The sequence below is a fragment of the Amblyomma americanum genome, chromosome 7, assembly GCF_052857255.1.
Source record: "Amblyomma americanum isolate KBUSLIRL-KWMA chromosome 7, ASM5285725v1, whole genome shotgun sequence".
Lineage (NCBI taxonomy): Eukaryota > Metazoa > Arthropoda > Arachnida > Ixodida > Ixodidae > Amblyomma > Amblyomma americanum.
This window is the reverse complement of record NC_135503.1, coordinates 154,326,922-154,348,762: the sequence shown is the minus strand read 5'-3', so window position 1 is coordinate 154,348,762 and position 21,841 is coordinate 154,326,922.

Sequence of the window (21,841 nt, the reverse complement as noted above, 5' to 3'; positions counted from 1 at the left end):
TATAGTAAATGTTGAAGTATGTAGCTGCCCAGGTTCCTGGGACTAAGAGTGCATTATGTATGTGTTCAATGACAGGGCAGCAAGACGTGTGGTGCTTGACATTTACTTTTTACACACCGATTAGTTGCTAGTTGCACACACATTTAAATAGGTGGTGGCAACCCATACACATGGTCATAATATTACACAGAAAAACACTTTCTTCATTTCTTCATAGAGACTAATGCCATACAAGATATTTAAAAACCAAATATATATAAGTATGAACACACGCCAAAGCATGTTTTGAGTCCAAGCATCTTTGTCCTGCAGAGCAATGTAACTGAAATAAGTCATTGAAATTCACACACAAGCACAGTGCTCTTGGTAGTTCTTGTAGCATTCCAGAAGACATTGCAGCATTTTGGAAATCCAAAGCGAGCTGTCAAAAGTGATCCTCTGAAAAGTGCAGTCTGTGCCATTATCAACCACAAAATCACACCAGGAGAGTCCAGTCAAAGCCACTTGCCCCTGGACCTGGTAAAAGTACTTGTGCGTTGGTTTAAGAACTCCATTCTTCAGGTAGGGTGCCGTATTCACAGCATTTTCTAATTCATCACCCCGTTCCTTGGCAGCTGAGAGGGTCTTAACTTCAAGGAGACCAAAATCTCCTCCCTCCTCTACAACACGGTCAGGCGTTGCACCAAGAACAGGGACACCAGGGTTGACACACAACCCACAACAGTAACCCCTAACTGGCACTGCTCTCTTTCCTATGTAACGCTGCACGGCTGCATCTTCATTCCTTAAACCATCAGCCATGTATTTGGTCTGCATCTGGCTAGACCCGAAGAGCCTCTTGAAAAACGTCTCGTCAGCTGGCTTCTGCCGTGACAACACATCTCCGAAGTGTGAAGCAGTCAGGCGCTCGGATCTCTCGAAGTTCCATGTTGTAGAGCTGCTTTGCATCCTAGTCGCTTGCTCAAGGGCCCATGAGTCTTCTAAAGTAAGCTCACAGGAGCCGAACTTGTACCCAGCTGGCACATGCTCAACCCACAGGGATTGCACCGGTAACCTGATTGGCATCTGGATAAGAGCCTCCTCGTGAAGTGTTCTTTTCAATGGTGCGGGCAGAAAGTGGTTGTCCTCCAGCGTCTTGCATAGCATGGCGTTTGGAATATTTTTCTGTGTCTGATGCATTCTCTTAATATGGTCTTCTGTCACTCTCAGAGAAACTGGGGTTTCTTGAGTCAGATGCCTGCCAGCTTTCATTGGCGTATGTTTCACAAAACGTAGCTGTGAGAACTCGAGTGTGTGCACGTTGGCCTTCTTAGTACCAGTACCCGATGCTCTGGGTTTGTCTGTACACGACTGCGTGTCTCGCACGTAGGCTGCCCCAGAGCGCTTCAGGTCTAGTACAAACCATAATAATGCAACTACATGTTTACAAACACATGCGGCTCCAGCCCGGCAGTTGCAGGTTCCTTCAACCACAGTTCCATTTGACGAGAGCACAGCAGCGGTGTTATATGATTTTGCCAAAGAGAACGATGCCTCCACGGTTGATTTAACAAAAGTGGACCTGTCAGCCTTGCAAATAAGAACATTTTGAACTTTCTCTGATTTAAACATCCTGTATCCGCTTACAGTATGTTTCTGAGCACCATGTGCATTCTGATGTGCCAAGATTTCTTGCTCTGAGAATCCATCCGGCACGTCTTTTGACTGCTTTGTCCATGGTCCTTTCGGTAACCTTTCTTGAAGAGGAATTGCATTATGAATGGTTCGTAGTGGTACCTGCACCATGGGTATAAGGAAGTGTCAAAATGTTTTCCTTGGCACTCCTCATATAAACAGAGCATGCAAGCATACACAGCTGATCATGGCACCACCAATGCGATCTTGAAATAAAATAGTATTTATACATTGTGTTTGTTCAATTGTGGCAAGCACGTTTGAAAAGCAACGCTGAACCCTGTTTCGTTTATTACGCGCGGCCGTGAAGAATGTTGCACATGGACGGGCTCGGTAAACATCTAGCTAACTTAAAACTCTGAGTCCGCCCTAGCACAAAGTACTGGCGCGTCCATGTTTTTCAGGTTTGTCAAAACATCCGCCCCAGTTTTTTTTTTCGACCGCGTTCGCGTTACTTGTAGCCACTGAGGCACGTTCATATTTTGGCTGCGTCTATCTACACTCCATGGTAGTAAGACATGGAGACCGCGACCGAGATGGTATGAGCTGTCAAACTCGTTGAATATGGCACAAACAGCAACTGCTATCTGTATCGAGATGCTATGCACAGCTACACAGAATGTAACAGTGCTAATACAAGAGCTTGGTTCTGCTTCGTACTTGCTGCGCGCTATTCAAACAACACTAAAGACAAGAAAATGCGCTGGCACAAGCTAAGCGCCAACTCAACTACTTACTTCTTACAAGGTGTACGTTATTAACGTATGCTCTGTCTGTTTCAACCATATACTTGTTTCAGAGTCGTCCGTAGAATAAATATAGATTAAATAGCACGCTGTAACCAAAAGAATGAATGAGCAGTGTTCGATAACGACGTATTTTGCTAAAATACAGCGCATACATTCTCGCAAGAGCGTGTCGCACTGTTGCAAGAAACATGAATGTACTGTACGCTACGTACTACGCCTGCCGCCGGGACAGCCGCACAAACTTGGAATGTTCGCGACGGGCCACCAGTAAACAAATGCACTGTTAGCGCGTGCTCACCAGCAAAACACGCCTGCTAGCCGTAGGATCGCGCTCGTGGCTTCTGCAGCATAGATATATAAAACGCTGACAACGGTGTTGCTATGCAACGCAAGCTGCGAGCGCGCGACACTGGCACATGTGTGCGCTTCTCGTGCGCTCACGTGCGAAAATAATCGCTTGGCGCTCGTAGCGTCGGCTGCATAACCACAGAAAAGTTGTACGGCAATGTAAAGATCACTTGTGCGGCGCAAATATGCAACAAAGGTATTACTAGCACTCCAAAAAACGTTTTTTTCTACCTGCTGTTGCGCGGCGTCCATAGCGTACCACTGCTCCGGCGGATCTTGCCCGGCAACCTCGCTCACAATTCCCAGCCTGCTTTGCGGCGGTCGCGTAGGGGGCGCGCGCAACTTTCCGAAATGGTCCATTGAGCGCGGCGGGTTGTCTGGAGCCTCTCTTGGAACGGATATAGTGAGCGGCGACTGTGCGTTTGCCGCTGCTGCTTTTCTATGCGCGACGGAGAAAGGAAAGATGGATGCTTAACCGAGCTCACCGAAGTGGATATCGTAAACGACGGCTGAGCTTTCCCCTCGCTCTGGTTTGCGAATGGCGCTATGGCGCCGTTGTGAGCGAATTGAGACAAGAGCTGGCTTTGCCCCGCCCTTGGCCAGTGGGAGAGAAATTTCTGCCCGGAACTGCTGCCCGGAAGGATATTTTTGAATCCCTGCCGTCTCACATCCGTCTCGCCGTAATGGTGATTTTGCGTCTTAAATATCGTCGTACGATAAAGACGTGAGCAGGCTTGTGTGGAGCGCTGAAGCACTGTGCTGCGGAATGGAGCAAAACATTAGCGCAGTTTTCTTAACGACGCGCTGCCAGTGTATGGGTTGTTTTATATGACTATGCGCCAGCGCTTGAGCACCTGCATTGTCAGTCAATCCCACTGCCTGCGTTATAAGTTCGTCTTTATTCCGCAAAGCACCGCACGAGCGCTCTGTAGTACAAGTCTGCTTGCGTCTGCACTGAAGTACACCTTGCAAGCGGCTGTATGTTTTCGGCATTGTTATTTTAGTGCCCTCCGAATCATTTGTGTCATTTTAGTTTGGATATGTGCAGCATTTGTGGCCACTCTTAATTTCATGCATGTTAGCAGAACGAGGTATGCGGCATCGCTATTAACATAAAAAAAAATCAGGTCGCTTTTTATGAAATGCCGTGGTTCCCCACAAAAAACATAATTTTGCTTATCGTGCGCGTCGCAGCAAATTTATGAATGTGTTCAAAGCTTCTGAAGTGCATACTTGTATTCTGCCGACATAGATTCGGCCGCCACATTTAGAGTTCCAATCTGATTATTTGTTGCTTTCAGTCAATGGCGCAATTTCTTTGTCACTGGAACACGAGTGAAAGCGAGAAAGCAACGGCTGTCAGTTCTTGCCTTATGTTCTGCGGTTCGTTGCGGCATAACTTCGATGCGTGGAGTATAAACGTGCTGTCACAGTTTGTGAAAATATAACAGCTGCTTTAATTCCAAAGCATCACATACTTCATTGCCTTGGCCACCTATCATTACTGGAGTCAGTAATTCGAACGACATACATTTTATTCATAATGATTTCTTTGGTATCAAACCTGACTGGACATTGTTCTATACAGGTTCTAATCTATGAAGAACTCCAAGGTTGCATCAGTTTATTCTACAAGCAGTACCAAACAGTTCAGAGTTAAGTCGCAAAGAAAGATGCCCCCTGCAAAACTTGTGGGTATTTTTGTGCAAATTATTGGTGGACATAGGCAGGAACTGAAATTTTTGTACAAAAATAGCAGCTCCCTATTTATCTGACCATCTGATGACTACCTTTTAGGCACAAAATTTACTCAAATTTAGTCATTGATGTCACGAGCCTTAGCAAACCTTGGGCTTTGTGATTATTTATTTTAGAATGGGTCTGGCACAAAGCCCTGGTGTTTCGTTACCTTGCAAAGAGGCGGGATGCAAACAGTGACAGTGAGGAGCGGCGGACCCCCAAGAGATTTTCGTTAAAATTCAGGCATAGTTACTTGTGCAATTAAAACAAAAATACAATAGTAGAAATAAGGAGCCAGTGTAACTGCTGCAACTATGCTCAGTTCTGAAAATAGAGTAATTTCATGACTAAACCAGATAAAGCGTACTGACACGCTGCTATTTTGGGATTTGCATTGCTACTGTCTCATTTTCACGCGTGTTTACTAACACTCTTTTCAACTAACCAATAATCCAATGTTGAGACGGTTGTGGTTTCTTTAGACTTGCACGAAATTATGGAGAGGCGATCACCATTATTTGCTTTAGCGACTGTGGTTTTTTTTAATTTTATTGACAAATGGTAATGAGGTCTGGATACGGTGTAGCTATTTTTTATTTTCAGTTGGAAAAGAGTGTTTTGTGTTGCTGTCTTCGATGGCATCCAATCATTGTGGAGGGCTACTTCACAAGCTGTGTATAATGGCGATATACACTTTGAACAACACCATACCAGTTTTGTATTTTTAAGTCTTCATTATACACACGCAAATATGATTCATGGGGAGTACTGATTGTTGCATCCCGGCTGTTATAGGCGCTCAAAATGTGATTCCCTAGAGAACATTTGCTTCTTCGATGCTCAGCAAAAATTCCTGTAGTCGTCATATGTATCAAATGTCACGGATAAAACAAGGGTGGTAGATTTCGTGTGCGGCTGTACCTTTCGAATACGCACTTTGTATCACGCTCCCTTATGAGCAGTGGCTCACCATTGTTTCTTTAGCCTCTAGTTCGATTACAGTTAGGCTGTTGCTGCACTGGTGGCAATTAAATGAGATTGAGCAGCCCAGTTGTCTTATAGCTAGAATATGGTTTTCAAATCTTTGGCAGGGAAGCCATTGCAGCATTTTGTTTAACTTTTGCATAGTTGTGGTGGCCCTCTAAATGTGATCATGGCTCTAATGGACAATTCATATGTACAGTTGCATCTCTGTAATATGGACACTTTGGTTTCCGAGCGAAATTCTCGCAAAGTGATTCATCCATACTAACGAATCATGAATGAAAAAGTTTTGATACAAAACTTGTCACCAAGGTCTCCTGCACACAGTGGTGGGCAATGAAGTTGAAGCTAGACAGTGTTGATAGCTCCAAGAACATTATAACCTGGTTGCCATTATCTTTAAAAATCGGTCAGTGACATGTTTGAACCTCGCATTTCTTTGACCTTATTCTTGAAAAAATTGGGTTGAGCATGGTTTTTCTATGTAAAATTTCTCACTTTCAGTAGGGGAGACCACCCCCTCATGAATTCATCCCTAGGATAGTGTAGTCATAATGTGCATTATACTGAAATGCGACAGTATTATTTTGCACTTCTACAAGTGTTAGAAATGTCAGTGATATTTCGTTTTTAATTTTGCAGGACCAAGCACTTACAGCATGCCTCCTCACTTATCAAGGCGCAGTTTTCCTGTTCATTGGCCATCACCCTGTAGTGAAAACCTCATCGCTTCTGTGGGGATTCTGCTGTTTGCAGCCTTCTGGGTGTTCCGTTTGGAAAATCTAAACAAGGCACTCTGTCTGCTGACCTTTCTTGAGAGTGCTTTTAGATATTTGGCTTAAAGTAAACCACGCTTCGATGGTTTTGAGCTCATCAGTGTTTAAAAACCACTTCGTCTTTCCTTCACAGCGGCCTCTTATATCTGCCTGTACATTGTTTTACATGTCTAGTTTTTTAGTACTGTTTGGAATACTGGTAGTGGTACACAAACTGTGCTGCTATAACTTATCAATGTTAACATGATACTGTTGGCCAGAGCGAAGAAAAAGGAAAAGAATATCAGCATGAATCTGTGAGAAAACTGGTGTATAGCCTTTGTCAAAAAGTACAGAGCCAAAGGGTTTGGCTTCTAAGCCGTGTAATAAGGCCTCTGAGCATCCATGGATGTCCAACATTCACGGTGGTCAGGGCAAGTTTTTCTTTACCTGCAAGAGATCTGGAATGCTAGCAATGCACAACAAGGCTCAGAAGCGAATTCCTTGAGCTCTGAACTTCGACAAATGCGGTACTTGGATTATGTGGCAGCATGGAAGGACATGACAAACAGGAATAGCAACATTTCGTTGACCCTAAGATTCATCACACCACTGGTTTCTTGTCCCTGCATGGGCTAGTCATTGTTTTTATCTTTTTGCATCTAGCTCAGACAGCTTCCTGGGAGCACTGTCAGCATTTTGTAATTTTTTGTTTTTTAATGGACTTCCCGTTCTTCCACATGACACAATTGATAGCATTTATACATATCTTTTAATTAGAAAAAAAAATAATGGTTATAATGTATTTAATGAACAATTAAGTTTGCAAACAAATATGTGCTTAGACACAGGTCTTCAGAAATTCAATTACTTATTTAATCACAAAGTTACTAGTCCTTAGCCAGATCAGTAGCCATGGGAACTTTTCTGGAATTTTTCTTCACTTCGTCCTAAAGTGAAGGTGATGAATAACTTTCTCGCGATCAAAGAGAATGCCTGTGTCCTGAGCGCTTTGACCTTAGCCCACGTGTTTTTGCTTTGCTTGTAGTGCACACAGTCACATAATACCAGGTTGACTAATTCCTTGCGTTTCAGCGTCATTACTTGTTAGCTAGATTGAAAAGCATGTGTGCATGTGTTTCTGTGTTCTAATTTTTTCCATATAACTTATGAGTGCTGCATTTCCGACAAGCTCCTTCAAATGGGTGGCTAACATATCTTTCGGGGCACATAAACTTTCTCTAGAGCATAGGCCTCCATATTTTGAGTGTAAAGTTTTGTTTTGTGTTCTTTTTATATGATTGTGTTAAATTGAATGCATTGTATACGTTTTCTAAGGTTATGTTCATCCTATGTGTTTCTCAATAACAAACACAAACATTAGAGGTTGGATGCCTGTGATATTTTACTGTAGATTTAGTGGGCTGCTTTAGGATGTCTGTTTAGTATTTCTTTTACTGTAGTTTGTAATCTGCATCTTGAAGTTAGCCACTTGGAATTAGCCACTGGGTATTGTCTGATGCATAACATTTCTTTAGCTAATCTTATCTGACAGCACCAGCTAGACTGAAACGTAGCGAAGAAGTTTTCAAGTCAACTCTATATTGTTTTTCAAAATTTGCTATTGTATCGTTTTGATTACTTTTAGGTGCTGATTTCAAGCTAGTCCTTATCCCTAATACCTGTCGACAAATTGTGGTTTCAAATGTTGTTTATTGTCCTCCATTTAAAGAAATAAAATCGTAATCTACAGGTCTTTGTGACCTTTTCTTTACTTTACGCAGGCTCTTCAATTTCTTTTCAATTGAATAAGCTTGACATGTTAAGCAGCCTTTTAATGCTGCTGGTGCTAATATTTCAGATATGTGTGTAGGTTAGTAACTGACATTTGTGATAATCCAGTGCTATTTGTAGCGGTGGTCTGCGTAATTCAGTATTTTCGAACATCCAATGGAATGAATGTAAGACGCATGCGCAAGTTAAATTGGGAACAGTGTTTTGAGGACGTGCTAGTAACAATGTTCTGCAAAGTGCTTAAAACTGCAGTCTCGAAAAAAAAAATTGTTAAACTTACCCACCTACCTCGCACTACGAAGGTGAAATCCAAGTACTATATTTTTGTTCGAAAATAAAACCACGGAGCAGAAGCTATATGCAATGTTTTTGTGTAATCCTTACTGCAAATCCTGCTTTTATCGACTTTGAAGATTTATAGACTGGATGAAAATAATGCTCGAAAAATATTTTCAATGCGCGAGTGGAGCACGGAATTCAAAATTTTATTTAAAAAGGTCCTTTATGGGCTGCACAAATAATTTAAGTAACAGTAATGAACAGATTTTAGGGATACAACATACAAATGCATTCTATTTTAAAACTTCTAAAGGCAGATAGATGGCAAACATTATTTGTCCAATGTGGTGCTGCCCGCAAGTGGCTTGTGCACCATTCATGTTCTTTAACTTCAGGGATTCGGTTTTTATACCCCAGTGAAGAGATAGTATACTTTTACGAGAAGAAAAATGTGTTGCAGGAATTTGGCACGCAGATCCGTTACCACGGTCTTGTTTTCAGTTTCATTGCCTGTCGTCTCCCCAACTCTGCTCTTTTGCCCACTGCGAACCACCCCGTCAAGACACTTTTGGCTAGCGCCGGAGCCATGGTTTGTGTATTTTTTACAGAAGTGCCGTATACTCAGCGGAGTCAGGTTAAAGACGTTTCCTTGCCGCCACCGCTGGTCTCGTTTTTCCGCGATGTACGGCAGCACGCTGCGACGTGATTGGGACGTCGTGTGTATGCATGGCGCCACGATCGTGCAACGCAGGCATCCAGGAGGAGGTGAAGACAGCGGTCCGATGCACTTTGTATCCAGCGTTCTTGCCCTGTTCCTTACAGTACTACTTCGTAACGGCATGGAAGGAACGGGGCTCGTTATATCTCAAAATTGAAGTTCGATTGGGCTTTGTTCATGATTACAAAGCGCATTCGAACCTGATTATTGTGATTAACTAACTAGCACCGTTCCGCCTATATAGTTAGCTGTTCTAGTAGCCCTGTAAGAAAGAGCAAAAATTCAATATAGAAAAATGGATCGCTGTCATCACCTCCTCCTAGATGCCGGCGTTGCAAAATCGGCGCCTGCATAAACACGACACCGCAGCCACCGCTCAGCGTATCGCCGCGGTTGCAACCTCCCATTGCAAACCTGAAGTGCATCGTACTTTTTGCTGTAAAACTCTACACCAAATATACTCCCATTGTCAACCGCAAGTGCTTCGTATTTTTTGGTGTAAAAATTTACACCCTTCGCCAGCCGTAAGTCCTCCAGGTCTAACGGTGTATATCGAACCTCGATTTGAGAGGACGCTAGAGGACAAGCCAAAAACACCCATCTGGGTTGATTTGTGTTTAGTGTGTGGGGATATAATGGGTCCGACAAACGAGGAGACAGCGCGCCGATGGAACAACGCGAGAGTGCTGGGGCTAGAGAGAGAGCGAAGGGCACAGGAGGCAAATAAGCTGCGGTATGACCAAGCACACCGCACGCAACCACTAACCGCTGGTGATCTCGTTTATGAACGCATGCCTACATACAAGCGAGGCCGCACGTCCAAATTTCTGCATCCCTACCATGGTCCCTTTTGCTTCGTGAGACAAACTGCGGAAAACGATTGGGAAGTGGAAAATCGCCGCGGACGTCGCGACATCGTCAACGTTAACCGGATGAAACCCTAGGTTGACCGCGATGACAACGCAGCCACCGGTCCCGAGGAACGCAACTCCGAAGAATGCGCCACCATCCGCAAAGAGGATGCAACGGAGCCGTGCCCAGAAGCGAGCACAGATGAGCTCCCACCAAGTGACAGTGACGATGAAGAGTTCTTCGATGCATCGAACACGGTCCCATGCGACTATGCTATAACTACCAGTGAAAGGACCCGTCGCCATATAGTGCCTCCACGACGCGATGACTTTGTCTAATATTAAGCAACGTGTGTACGTGTGTGAAGTGCGATACGTTCGTGAGTGCGCGAAAAAAAATACAAGCAAGAAAGCAAACTGGACACAGGAACCGCACAACATTTCGTGACAGCAGTGATTGTGACATCGTGACGACATTTCGTGTGTGCGCGTACGTGCGTGAACAAGTTTAGAGTGTGCGTGCACGCGTTCGTTCTCCAAAGGAACAGTCCACTTCGACCCCACTCCCTCTTCCCTTTAGCCCAAAGCTGTGTAACCACAATGAACATGCGCGTATAAAGGATGATCACGTGAGCGAATGTGACTGCGCCACAACGCGCTGTGAAATAATTCCATGACCTACCGCCTTATCTACAGTGTATTGCAGCGTTGTGTATTACCTTGCCAGTGCAAAAAGCATTGCTTTGTGATCGCATTATTTTTGTATCGAGAACTAGCGAGTGAGGACACTCGCCGCTGTTTGTACAGGGGAGGAATGTAGCGCAGCGCCTGCACCCTGGAAGAAGACATAAAGCGAACATAGCCTGCGATGAGGTCCGAAATCAAACCTGGAAACAATTAAGGGCTTCCGCGGCTTCCTTCACTCCCGTGGTGCAATCCGTAGGGTATAAAAAAGGGCAGTCTGGAGCGACGGGAGGCAGTAGTCTCCGGGCTGCGCGGAAGCATTGGTCTTACCCCTCTCTTCCCGAGCTTGCCGTGGACCGTCGGAGTCAGCGTTGCGGTACTGGTGCCCACCAAAAGCCCTCACTGATCCGATGGTTCCCGGTCGAGGCAGTGTAGATATCGCTTACTCGGACCCGCGGACTTAGCGTTGCGGCACCGGTCGAACACCGGAAGCCCTCGTTTCTTCCACGGCCCCCCGATCAGCTCCCCTAATCGTTCACGGCAGCGTCCCGCTGCATTAGTATTTTATACCCCTGCTGTCGGACCCTCAAGCAAGGTGTTGGAATTAATAGCCAAACCCCCCGGTTCGGTTATCTGAATTCTACGACTCTCCGTCACAACCAAGGGTGTTCCCATCCTACTCGCGACAAGGGTATGGCATAATATGTTAAGTGGGTTTATCTCATATATAAATGCAGAATTTGTCATTGTCTACTTGACATACACTGATGACGGCGAGTCCTCATACCACTACAAGCGCAGTGGCCCAGCGGTTAAGCGATGCGCCACTGCTCTGGCAGGAGGATGTTTCTATCGCAACCCCCGCTAGGGATCGTGCGACCCATGTTGCTCTTCTCGAGCAACCTCCCGCGCAGGTGGAGTGACGCTCCTCCGAACTTACCCAAGCTACCCGAGTTACTACCACAGCTTACCCGAGTAACTCGGTTAAGCTGTGGTAGTATCTCGTATTTCTAGGCAACGGGACAAGATCGAAAGAATGTACTTACGGTATTGTTGGTCGATGCTGGTGACCGTATGAGTGCTTTCGCACTAAACGACTACTCTGTACCTAAGGTAGAACACAAGAAGCGACAAAAATTACCGACACTTAGTCCTGTTACTTTCACTGGCCTTAAATGCGATAGCCCCACTAGATTTAATACACTGCCGTACGGAATTGGAGGTTGCAACGTAGATGACGGTGCCCGTTAAACAACCTCAGGTGGTCGAAATTTCCGCCTCTCTTCGCTATGACGTCCCTCATAGCCTGAGCCGCTTTGGGACTTTAAATTCCCATGAACCATAAACCACAAATATATAGTCAAAATGATCCCCAGAGGAACGCAGATGTCCTTACACACCAAACCCCTAATACGAAGGCCTCGCCCACTTGCCTCCTTTGGATCTCCGCTCCGCTCTTCCCATTTTGTCGCCCGGTATAAGGTGTACATGCGCGTTGATTCCCCCATGCTCTTATCCCCCTCATTCATAACTTAAAAACATTGGAGGTGGTATTAAGTAGAAAAATATGGGCTGGGGCGGCCCTTACCCTGCCGGTGACGGGTTGATGGGGCTCTCAGGAAGATGTAGTGCTCAGCACATATCCAAAGAGTTCAACGCCGACCGCTGAGATGGACTTGTCAAGGAACGCAGTACTCGTTCGGTGGATGATTACGGGATGCTATACTTACGGCAGCAAGGGAGGAACACCTGTCCACGTGGCTAAGGGTAAAATCTAAGAGCCGGAGTCTGCTAATGTTTCTTGAAGAGATTATGCTCACAACCTAATTTAGCTCATCTTCAGCTTCGTCGTACGCCACATGGCAAGTCTTCGATTAAAAAAAGAATAGAATAAAGCTTCGATATACACAGAAAAGATATATATAATAGAAGTTTTATATTCAGTTTACTGATCAATTTTAATTTTTACTGACCATATCTCGCATATCGAATCAAAGTGTAGTTATGGAATAACAACACTCCTTTGTACAGCTACTTCTCACAATCGACGCTGTTGTCGGTTTATTATGCAATCATTCACGGTAACTTCACATCCTGTATTACGTCATAGAAAACACTTACCACACGCTGTTATCACAGCTTCAGCACATGTAAAATCAGGCCACGCGCATTATAACTTTCAGTTCATATCTATGTAATCTCTTCGATGCGTCATGATCATCGCATTCTGCCAATTACTCACTTGGTTAGCTATCACCTCATGGTTCTCGTTTATATATCCGTTAATAACCTAATCCCACCAGTCATATTTACCAGAGATGCACTTTTTAATTCGAACTTACCAAGGTTCACCACACACAATTTTGTACTACCAGCACTTCGCACGGGCTACGGTAAGCACACCGTCATTTTTTCTGCTATGTCGCTGTGGAACAGTTCTCCAGCTATCATTAAGCAGACTTGATCTTTTGGCCTAATCCAATAATGGCTAAGAAGTTCATTATTTGGAGCTTGCAAGCTGTCTAATGGCTTCAATTTTATAGTTACACTTACCATGTTTTTATATTTTTCTCTGTTCTGTGCATCAAGTAGTGTTTGATTCGTGTCCTTGGATTACTTGACTGTATGCTTCAGATTTATTTGTATATGTTTGCTTATACATATGCATTATCAGCATATCACACGCACTGTATAACTTTGCTTGAACATCAATCGCTCCTTGTATGTATAACTGGAAATTTTTTTTATGAATATCATTTTCTGAACTCATTAGCTACATATATATCTTAACTGTTGCTGTTGTGCTTTTTCGATGTTTTTTTTTCGCGTTATTACTAACAGGAGGTGCCGGTGGAGCCATGAGCTATCGAACCTTCGTCTCTATTTTCACTTATCTAACAAGTTTTGAAGTGCTAATAAAGATTTGATTTGATTTTATTTGCTCTTTTGAAAAACTGTAGGGGACAACTGAGCTCCGCATTGAGGGCGCAGCTCAGTTATGGGCATTTGCGGTATAGGTCACTTTCTACTTTATATACATAGATCGTTCGGAGTCCTCACACCAATCCTAGCGCAGTGGTGCAGCGCTTAAGCGATGAGCCACTGCCATGCTATGACTGGTGAAGCCGCCGGTGGGCCTTGTCAGGCCCAGGTTGTTCTTATCGAGCAACCCCTCGCGACTAATCATTAATTGAATTAACACCTGCTACGGCGGGCAGTTTGCATGCTCACAGTTCTGTGGGAAAGTATGAGGACGTCACAAGATCACGTGACCTAGGTGGCCCACCCCGGCCTACTTTTTCCTGTCAGCGCCAGTGACGACGACGGCTTTTCTGCAGAACGGGAGCCTTGATACTATCGCGTTAGAACGCTGCAACCCCTGTAGAATTCTTGGCGGCTAAGGAATCATCCACTTGCAGTTTTTTCGGCTGTTTAAACACAGACCGGCTCACCTGCGGTTGCCACGAACCGCACGTGATAACGATGCTCTTGAAAGACAAGTCCCGCTTGCAGGTCTTAACGGTAAAAAACACATCCCAGATCCCCTTCGTGCAATCGCTGATCGTTGCAATAGTGGCGATGGATGGTTGCAGATCTTTATAAAGCAGAATGCCTTCCGTTTTCACTCTGCAGGACTTTACGCTCACAGGAACCCAATTCCTCGATATTGCCTGGGCCGCGTTTAAATTGTATAAGACAGCCGGCACGAGCGCAAATCTCCCTGCTTTGCCATGTGAAGAAGTCGGAGAGTATTCTTGTCGAAAAAGGAGACGACGTGTTTTGTGCGCTCCTTTGGGAAGAAACAATTTTTCTGAGAGTCCTCAGGATTATATCACATTCCATCCAAAAGACACCTCTCGCGATCCTCACTGACCTTGTTAGGAAACGTTCATGTTCAGGGAGAAGAGTTATAATGTTGGGGGCTTGGGTGGAGTGTTGTACATTGCGCCCTTAGCGGCGACTTCTTTTGGGGTGGAGACGTTTCGGACAACTATCAGGCTCCTTGGATTCGAAGTAGGCGTTTCCGGCATACTATGCCGAGAAGACAACTTACGCTGCTCTACTTCGAGTTTTTAGCGATACTTAGCATGACACTACGTTTTTCAGCGACTATCGTCATCATCAGACTGACTACGCCCACTGCAGGAGAAAGGCCTCTCTCATGATTCTCTAATTAACCCTGTCTTTAGGCCGCTGCGGCCACTGTATACCCTCAAAGCTTTTCATTTCATCCGTCCACCTAACTTACTGCCGCCCCCTGCTACGCTTGCCTTCTCTTGGAATCCACTCCATTACCATCGGTTATCCTGCCTTCGCATTACTTGCCCTGCTCAAGCCTATTGCTTCCTCTTGTTTTCGACTAGGATGTCCGTGACTAATTCTTAAATATAGGGTTTTGGAGGAAAAGAAAACCATTGTATGTGATAGTAACACCCGTGTTAGTGAACGCTAAAAAACAGGTGAATTATCTGAACTACTGAAGTCTTTAACTAAATGTTGCCTTCGAAATATTCCCGATAGGCTCCTGATTGTAATTATCGACTTGAAGCTGAGCGTTAGTAATAGTCACATCAGTTTTAAAATTTAAGAAAAACAATTCTTAAGCAAGGAAAATGCGCAGAAAAAGAGACACAGCCGGGAAGAAGACAAGGACGGACGCATACTCGCGGCTGACTTCAATCAAAAATAACATATATAACTTTATGCCTGCGAAATCGTCGCCTGAAGCGCACATGCCAGCAACCTTTTTTCTTTTTTATACAATTTGATTGATATATCACTTACGCATTTATGACCTGAACCCTCAATGAAAAAGCCTCTGCAAACTGACGTGCCGTCTGGTCACGACTGCAACTCAATATTTTGGTTCTAGGCGGCAAAGGCTGGCATGGCTTACCAGCCGTAGCCAAAGAGCATACGCCACAATGTAATGGCAAATTGGACCCTTTCCCGTTCTTCATCAAAAGCTGGTGCCAACCTCCCCCCCCCCCCCCACCCCACCCCTTAGTCGTTGGTTTACACAACGGCCCGTATGGCCTATGTATACTTTTCTGCACGTCAGGGGGATTCATACACAACCCGCACCAGACACCTGCTAATGGTGGTGATGGTTTAAACTTTATATCCACCATTGTACGAGGCGCCTGCTCCTCGCCTCTGTAACGCAGGCCTAGGCGATGGGGGCCGGGACCTCCGCGACTAAAGACTGACGAAGATACTTTGGTTCTTCGCGGCTTCAGCCGCCAGGTGGACAGCTCATTTCTGGTCGGCGGGGACCTCGCTCCGCGGTCGGGCCTCCCAGGCATGTCTACTTTTGATATTGTCCCCAGCGCTCGGGGATCCTGGGCGTTCCAAAATTTTGTGATGGAGGGTCCCCCTCGCTCAGAACGTCTTACGTTTCTCGTCTTCTCTATCGTATACCTGGGTGCGAGACAGCAAGACGGGGTTTGCAAAATTTTCAGCCGGTAATCTTCGCCTAGCGATGGTTTCTTGAATCTGGTGGTGGCAACGAACGTCCTCCTAACCTATAGTTCTCGTCGATTTCCGTGTATGTGTACAAACGCTCGTCCATCAGCTGGCAATCGGGCGGCTCTGCGGTTACTCGGAAGAACAGATTTCGGGCTAAGGCATTGGCCGCCTCGTTACTTGGGACGGATGTGTGGACTGGGAACCAGATTAAGGTGATTATGCGATCGATTTTGGCTGCGGACAGGATGCGAGCCGTTTCCGGCGAGACAGTGCCCTTTACTGTATTCCAAAGAGGAAGGAGGGGGAATAAGAGGAGGAGGAAAGGTGGAGAGTTTAACCAGTAGATGAAACCAGTTTGCTACCCTGCACTTGGCTATAGGGATGAGGCAATATAAACGTGAGGGAGAAAAGGGAGTGATAAGAAAAAATTATGCCGCCACCGTCTGGAAGGCGTTGAAGTAACGAGCGTCAGCGATTTCGTAGTGCATTCTATCGTCAATGCGATGTATTACCATGTGATTATGCTACTTTTCATACCTCACGGCAAGCGGGCGCCTACCGCCTTGTGAGCTGCAGAGTGCTGACATCACGGCTGCCATGCTAAGACTAACATTAACTAAATGTTAACCTAATTACTTAATTGATACTGGTGTCTAACATGTTCTACTCGTCGGGCCCGTTGCGATTGTGGGATAAGTTAGATCACGTCATTAGTTGTATATTTGAAGTAATTAAATTTATGCCTAACGATAACTATTAACCTCATTAGTTATTTTTGGTCTCTAACGTGTTTTACTCATCTAGAGGATACCAGATATCTAATTAGTTTATGATGACCTCATTAATACTGAGTTATAAGCGATTAAACATAGTTACGTAACTTGGTCATTATGACGCTATAAAATCAGTGACATCCCCAGTCAATCACCAATTGGGTTGCTATATTGATTTACTATGGAGGCCGGCCTATTGAATTCCTCGGGCTTAGAAAATTTCACGCCGAAGGGAGGTGGTAGCAGACCCCAACAAATCGAGAAACGTGATGTATAAGAGCTAACCCTCCTAAAAGTAAAAATGGAAAATGCTTCGGCAAAGTCAAAGCCTGTCGTGCAGATACGACACTCATAAGAACTGCAGGAGGGCCAGCAGGCCCTCACCGCCGATGATCGCCGCGGCCAGTGCCCAAGAATCTCCGTTAGCGAGCGTGAATCGATGTGTTCCAGCGCACGGCGTAGAGAATGCCTTTCAGAATTGTACGCTGGGCATTCGCAAAGAATATGAGGTATGGTCTCGTCGAGGCTGCAGATGTCACAGATATCCAACTATTATGCACCCCCATTTGCAGCAGGTTGCCTGTAGAGGTGTAGATGGGTAGGCCCAGCACCCTCTCGATGCAAAGCAGAATAAGTGCGTCGATCCTACGGGTATCTTTTTCGTTTGCCTTAATATCGCGAGATGGCGTGGCGTAGCTTATTCGGCTAATAATGTACGCCTGCGTCAATTTAAGGAAAGCTACGTTCTGTGAGGCCCCTGCCCTTGAGCGCGACCCTTCTGAAGTTCCCTCTTGCACATCGTAGTTCCTTCATTATACCCGTCCTCTTGGATAACGAGGCCGAGGATCCTGATTTGATGAACTTTTGGCACGGTTTGGCCCTTAACCTTAATTTCGCAATTCTAGTCGCGCTTGCACCGTAGCGCTTTCGGATTGTATATTGTCACTTAGCGGAGACTCCAATCCGTTGACGACAAAGACAGAGAAAATCCGGTATAAACAAAACTCTTTATAAGGGCTTACTTGCGCTCACGATGGACTCAATCACTCGGCGGCGGCGTAGCAACAAGCGTGGTCGGCGGTCGTCGAACAGAATCCCCGTCTCTGTCGGTCGTGCTCAATTTAAAGCTGATTGCGAACTTTCGAGATAAAGCGTACAAAGTTACTATAACATTCTGGAACAACGTAAAATCGGCTCCACATGGTTGCGAACAATCGAGACAAATCTGATCGCATCTTGCATCACTTGGAGGAATCCTGGAGGAATTGCAGGAAATGAAGGCAGGTAACGCGAGCCGCGATGCAACACTTTCTGAGATTAACTCAAAACTATCAAAACTAGGCGAGGTCCTGGAATTATGCAAAGCTAACGAAGAAAGGATAAGGCAACTAGATGAGTCGGTGAAGCATTTGCATAATGCCTTGGCAACACAAGGCAAGAAAATGGTGGATTACGAGGATCGTGCTCGCCGGAACAACGTTGTGGTGTTTGGTATAAAGGAAAGTCCAAAAGAAACGACAGCTGATTTAGAAGAAAAGGTCCTCCAGAAAGTATGTGAAGACAAACTAGGCGTCTCAGTGAGCACAGTTGAACGGATCCACAGAATTGGCAAACCCCACAAGGTTCGACCTCGGCCATGATGAAATAACTTTATTTGCACCCGTCAAGGAATCAGAGGGCGAAAAAGACGAGTCTTGACCGCCGTCATCTTCCTCCCCTTTCAGCAGGCTGGGATCCCTTGGGATTCAGCGGTGTCCAGGGCCAGACGGATGACTTCTTTTTGTTCTTCTTCTTTCTGGCTGGCCATTAAAGCCTCCCAGGACTCCATATTCCTGTCTGGTTCGTTGTGGCTAGGGCATGTCCACACCATGTGGATCATGTCTGCTATTTCATTACACTGTTTACACCTGGGGTCTTGGATCGCCGGATGCCATCTGCTTAGTGCGAGTGGGTTCGGAAAAACTCCCGCCTGTAACTTTCTCCATATGACCTCTTCCTTTTTGCTGAAGCCCTTGCATGCTCCAGGTAATGTCTGTCTTCCTAATCTGTAATGGTTAAGAATATCTTGGTACGTGTTCAGCTCCTCGCTCGTCTGAAGGGACTCTCTACTCGACGAGACCGCATTGGGGTCCCGGTGTGTGAGTCCTCGGGCCAATGTGTGCGCTGTCTCGTTTCCCCGGAGGCCCTCGTGGGCCGGAGTCCAAACAAGGTTAATTAGTTCTGCCGGTGTCGGGCCGGCTGTGAGAATTTTGACTGCTTCGACAGATACCCTGCCAGCGTTGTAGTTGCGGATAGCCGATTTGGAATCTGTTGTAATCACCCTAACATTCCGTTGAGTTAAAGCCAGCGCAATGGCTATCTCCTCAGCCGCTGTTGCATCACTCTGTTGGGTGCTGCAGCACGAGACTCGGTCTCCGCCCTCTCTGGTCGCCAGAGCTACGAAACCCGTTCTGCCTTCATATTCCGCCGCGTCCGTGTAAACCACGTCCTGTCTATTGGCTAATTTTTTCTGCAGAGCTTTCGCTCTGTCCTTTCGCCTACCCTCATGGTGTACCGGATGCATATTCCTTGGGAGTGGTGGGATTATGATTTTCTTCCTTATGTCTGTTGGGATATTATCCGTGTGTTTGAGCCGCGCTCGAGGTTCGAAGCCTAGCTTTTCTAGTATTTTTAGCCCTGAATGGCTGCGTAGAAGTCGTTGTTGTTGCGCTACTCTGGTAGCCTCAATGAGCTCGTCTAGGGTGTTTGAAATCCCCATGTTCAGAATTTTCTAGGTGGATGTGTACGGGGGGAGGCCCAGAGCGGTTTTGACGCCTTTCCTAATTAGGATTTCAATCTTGTTTTTTTCTGCTTTGGCTAGCCGTAGGTATGGTGCCACGTATGTGATTCTGCTGATTACAAATGACTGAACTAGTCTTAAGAGGTTCGTCTCCTTCATTCCCGCGTGTTTATTTGCTATTCTTTTGAGTAGCCTACACGTCTGGCTTACACTCGATTCGAGTACAGTAATTTTCCGCGTGTTCAACTACAACGAAAAGCTTGCAATCTTTCAAAACTGTTCCAAACTCAAGGATTCTGGGGTGTCAGTTTCGCACGATTACTCATACGTCACACAGCAGAAAAGAAAGAAATTATGGCAGTCCTTTGAAGACGATCGTCACCCAAATGATAAAGCAAAGCTGGTCCATGATAAACTGTTGATAAATGACAACCTTTATGCGTGGGACGATGATAAGAACTGCAGGATACTGTTGCATAGCACGAAGCAGCCAGAAGAGCCCTGAAGCCTTGACAATAACGGGTTGACTGAGTTGATTTTCGCCTTATTTGTTTGAATGCGCGAAGTGTGTGTAATAAGCAGGAACGTCTTGAGCATGTTTTACTTTCTTACGATCCTCATGTGGTGGTTATCTCTGAAACTTGGCTGCAGCCTCACGTGCTTGACAGTTGTACCTTCCCACCTTACACTAGCTACCGTAAGGATCGCTTATCGAGGGGAGGCGGAGTTGCGATTCTGGTTAAATATGGACTATCATCTTACGCTCTGCCTCCCATCGACAGTGAGCATGAAAGTGTATTGTGTCAAATTTACTTTTGTGGTAATCCTATTGTTATCGTTGGTGTCTACCGAGCGCCTGGAGTTCACCATGACTTTATGTTGAAGCTGCATGATCAGCTAGGTAAATACCGAAGACACAACATGATAATAGCAGGTGATTTTAATCTTCCAAATGTTGACTGGGAATCTCTGTCTGCTGGCACGCAAGAAGTACTTAGTGGAGACACTCTTCTGGACATGTTGTTAGCTTATAATCTTAAGCAGGTGATTCTACTCCCAACTCGCGTAACTGAATCAACAGCTTCAGTGTTAGACCTAATCATTTGTCCAAATACCATAACAAACTGTACTACTGAAGTACATGATGGAATCTCGGACCATAAGTTGGTATTTTTTTCTTGCTCACTTCCACGTCTATCCCTGAAGATTTCTTCCAGGAGCGTAACGGTAAAAAACTTTGCTTTGGCGGATCATCCTAGCATTGCTTCCTATCTAGAAGATTCACTACAATCATTCGATAGTGGTGATGTTAATACACTTTGGGTAAGGTTTAGGACTCTCTGCCACTTCTGCCTACACAAATTTGTTCCAGATAGAAAAAAGAAGTTAGATAAGAGAAGTCCTTGGATAACTAGAGAGATAATTCACGTTAAACGCAAACTGAAACGATATCGAAGACAAAAAAGCGCTGCCATTTCTATCATTATCAGCCTAAAAGCTACACTTGCGTCACAGTTACACGAATCAAGACAGCGCTACTTTGGTGAGACGCTTGGTCGTTTTGTGACGGAAAATCCCAGTAAATTTTGGCAGTTTCTCTTAAACAAAAACTAGAAAACTTGACAAGGTAACTGTCAACGACTCTGCCATTACAGATAAAAGGGAGATCGCCGATGCTTCTAATACTTACTTCCAAAGCGTGTTTACCAAATCTAATACAACGTTTAATGGTTGCTGTCTGAATAGTCTCGAAAGAAGCGTTACTATTAGCAGAGAAGGAATAGTAGAACTAGTCCTGCGGCTAGAGCCCCAAGAAATCCCCCGGCCCCGATAATATTCCCACTACCTTTCTCAAAATGTACTCTGAAATACTAAGTTCTTGATAATAATATTTAATAAGTCTCTTGAATCGGGCATAGTACCTGATGAATGGAAAATTTCCCGCGTGGTTCCGGTTTTTAAAAGTGGCAACCGACTGCAAGTTGGTAATTACCGCCCTATTTCACTGATTTCCACCTCCTGCAAAGTGCTAGAACACGTACTCACCAAATACCTCAACAATGTTTTAGACCAGACAGGAATAATGACCAAAGCGCAACATGGCTTCCGTCGAGGATTCTCCACAACAACACAGCTAGTGGTCAGTGTAGATGAATTTGCCAAATTGCTCGATTATGGTGGCCAGATTGACATGATTTTTTTAGATTATTTCAAAGCTTTTGATGGAGTCCCTCATCATAAACT